Source organism: Myotis brandtii, unplaced genomic scaffold (genome assembly GCF_000412655.1).
Source record: "Myotis brandtii unplaced genomic scaffold, ASM41265v1 scaffold332, whole genome shotgun sequence".
In the NCBI taxonomy this organism is placed as follows: domain Eukaryota; kingdom Metazoa; phylum Chordata; class Mammalia; order Chiroptera; family Vespertilionidae; genus Myotis; species Myotis brandtii.
In genome coordinates this window covers 2086479-2090526 of record NW_005362797.1, presented here as the reverse complement: position 1 = coordinate 2090526, position 4048 = coordinate 2086479, and positions in this window count along the sequence as shown.

The window sequence follows — 4048 nt, the reverse complement described above, 5'->3', positions numbered from 1 at the left end:
GCTAACGTCTCCTACCGCTGCGCTGGGCACCCCGTCCTGGGGCAGGGGCGGCCGCGGGGAGCTGGGGACAGGACAGCGGAATTGAGCGGGCACCTTCAGCTGCCCGGGAGAGGGGTCTGGAAGGGGCAAAGCAGTTTTCTTCATGCAAGAAATTGGGCGTTTTTCTTCTCAAAATCTGAAGCAATAGCTGAGACATATTATAGGTGCCCAATTGCTAAATCTATCACGTTCATAAGCTTAGCCACTCTTCATGGGATGTTTTTACGTTTCCTCTATTTTTTTTTTGTATGCCTGAACAATATCTCTCCCCTACTGTTTTGTTTGTTCTCTTTTTCCTATGGAAAATACTATTATTCATCCTGACTGCAGTCTTGTGAAAACTTAGGTATCTGTACATCTTCTATGGACCTTAAAAACCATGCTTTCATTGTTTTTTCTTAATTTTACTGATCCTGACTGAGAGGGATCAGATCTTTATTCATCAATCCAGAGAAACAAAGAAAGAAAGAATACTTAGAATCCCTCAGATTACAGTTGGAAGACAACAGCTAATTGACACTGCTATGGAGCTAGACTCGATTTTAACCTACAATCTTGATTATATTCATTTTTAAATGGCATTTTAATCTTTAAATGTACTGATTTCAATTTTCTTCTGTAAACTAGAAAAAAAAAAAGGACAATTCCAGCTATTGATTTGAAGCCCAAAACTTGTAAAAAGAAGAAAAAAAAGAAATCTTGACCAAACAAAAACGCTGCAGTTTCTTTTCTTGCCAAGGCAGAACACAATTTGATCTTTTGTTTACAGGGCCTGGGCAACAGTCGCACGTTATCATCTGCTTACTCTTTCAGAGAAAGTGGCAACGTGTGTGATTGAGAAGCTCTGCTCTAAAGGACTTTGGCTATGTTTGTTTCATGCTTTAACAAAATCTGCAGAAAGATATTTTAAAAGAATGGAAAATGTTCAGGCACATTGCAGATGCCGCAGGACTGCTGAGGTAACCATAGACAGTCATCTGTGGAGCTGTTCTGCTTACTTTTATGTTCTTTCTAGCATACCACAGAAAGGGTGAACCTGCTGTCAATAGAAAGAGGCTGCCAGAGAGAGAGAGAGAGAGAGAGAGAGTGAGAGAGAGAGAGAGAGAAGGAATTTATTCTTTTGTCAGGTTTCTCACATAGTAGTTAATTTAATACATTTTAAAACATGGAGTATATTGTATGAGTAGGAGGAAATAATGGCCTAGAAATGAAATGTATTTAATTATTAAGGATTCATTAGCTTCTAATATTCTTTCATTTCTTATCATTATTTTGGTTAAATTGCTACAATCCATGGTTTTGAAAACCAGGCATTCTATAAAGTAATATTTCTCCCTCTGTCATTTAACCTATTTCGCCCAAATAAAATGCTTTCCATGACTTTACTTGCTAACAATAGAATCATTTTACTTATTACAGGAAAATTCATTATTCTGAGTCTTCATATTCACCATCTAGAGTTATCTTCTGGTAATTTTTAAATGTATCAAGTCACATCTTAGCTTTCAAGTCTAGTGGGTTTATAATGAGGTCATACTTTATTCCGTTTTATGGCTAGTTTGCCACACTGAAATATAAGAAGGTCAAGTGACTTGCCCAAGATCTTACCATGAGTCAGGATGGAGCATAAAATAGAGTGTGAGCCCTTGTTCAGGGCTCTAATCTTAGATTATATATGGATGAAATCAATATCTGAAATTTTTAAACATGCAATGTGAAGGATTTGCCCTCATCAAGCAGATTCTTCTAACAACTTAGATGATTCCAGGGTTTTCATCTTGACCAACACAAAGGTCACAGTTTGAACTCTGTGGGTCCACTTATAGGTGGATTTTTTTCAATAAATACCTGTACTGTTGGGAGTCCACAGATGCAGAGGGCCGACTGTATGCATTGATCTGCGCCATTTGTATACTGGTGACTTGAACATCCTCGGATTTGGGTTTCTGCAAGAGGCCCTGGAACCAATCCCCCATGGATACCAAGGGACAACTTAAGTTTTGGATCCATCAAAAGTTATACTCGGGTTTTCAACTCCCCGCACCCTTAACCCCCACGTTATTCAAGTGTCAATTGTACAATAGGCTCCTCTGGCCCACACTTCCTGAGGCTTCAGTTACCCATGGTCAACCGCGGCCCAAAAATATTAAATGAAAAATTCCAGAAATAAACAATTCATAAGGTTTAAATGGCATGCCACTTTGAGTAGCATGATGCAATCTTGCGAGTCCCGCTTCATCCTGCCTGGGACATGAATCATCCCTTTGTCCAGCATATCCATGCTGAATAAGCTCCCCACCTGTTTGTCATGTAGTGGCTGTCTGGGTTATCAGATAGATTGTTGCTGTATCGCAGTGCTGTGTTCAAGTACCCCTTATTTTACCTAATAATGGCCCCCAAAGTGCAAGAGTAGTGATGCTGGCAATTCAGATACTCCAAAGAGAAGCTATAAAGTGCCTCCTTGCCCTGGCCTGTGTGGCTCAGTTGGTTGGAGCATTGGCCCCTGCACCCGAATGGTCTCGGGTTCGATTCCCAGTCAGGGCACATACTGAGGTTTCGGGTTCAATCCCTGATTGAGGCATGTATGGGAGGCAACCAATCAATGTTTCCCTCTCACATTGATTTTTTCCCTCTCTCCCTTACTCTCTCAAATCAATAGAAACATATCTTTGGATGAGAATTTAAAAATAATAGTTATAATAATAAATACATAAATAAAAGTTTTAAATTGTTTCCTTTTAGTGAAAAAATAGGTATATATAGGAGAAAACATACATTATAGGGTTCAGTACTATTGGTGATTTCATGCATTCACTGGGGTCTTGGAACATAATGCCCACAGATAAGGGGGGACTACTCTAACCTCCTGAAAGTGGATAAACTTAATTTATGGAGAGATCAGCGATGAGGAAAATAAGCCACATTATTATATATCATAATTTACTGAGAACCAAGTCTATGGAATATGTCATGATATTGAGAGAAAATGGTTATCATTATTATTTAAATAAAATAATGTTAACTAGACCAAGAGTAGAAAGAATGAAGCCCCAAACCAGGAATCTCAGTTTTGAATATCATTTCTGTTAGTAACCAGATCACCCCACCCCTCTGAGTCTAACAGAAAGAATACAAATGCCATTATTGTACATACTCCTGGGGAAAACAAGAAGTTTGAATTTAATCTGTAAGTTCTTTCCAGTCGTAAAACCCTGTGGCTGAGATTATAACATATGATTATAAAATATACATATATCCCATATACATATTACACATATGTGTCATATATGTATGCATACTTCAATATACAGATATTGAAGATGAAGTGGAAAAAACGGAGAAATGGAAATAGTTTAAAAATTTTTTAAAAAAAGAATTTGCTGAGCATTGACTATGGCTAGGTCCTGTGTTAAATGTGTTATTTCATTCTTCTGCCCATTCCTTATGTGGAAACTGAGGCACTGAGTGATTCAGTGATTTGCCTAATTTAAGTGGTGGAACCCAAGATTCTAGCTCAGAGAACCAAGCATGTAAGAATCACACTATATCTATTATTTAATAGGATTTATTTTTTATTTAATTTTTTGTTGGGGGAGTGGAAAGAATAAGTTTAAATGTTGACTTTAAAGAGATACTTCTTACCCATTTAGTTAAAATTAAAATAAGATCATAGGAATGTCATAATAGCTCCATTTGACACACAGGAGTAGAGGGTCTGTGAGAGAAAACTCAAGCAAAACCTTACCTTTGTGATGCCTTCTAGGTGAAGGGCATCTCTCACCGTGCAGATGAGGCCTAAGGAGGCAAGGAGCCTTTCTCACCGTCGAACATTCAGTCGATGTCTCTATGCTTGCATCAAAAGAGGTGACTGGGTGTGCCCTAATCCTAGTCCTGTTCCAAACCCTATCTCCAGGATTTGGTCTTTTAAGTTTCTCTTCTACAAAATTGTCTTGGAGCAAACCTGATTTTTAAGACATCAATTTATGCAAATCAAAGTATAGTCCTGAAA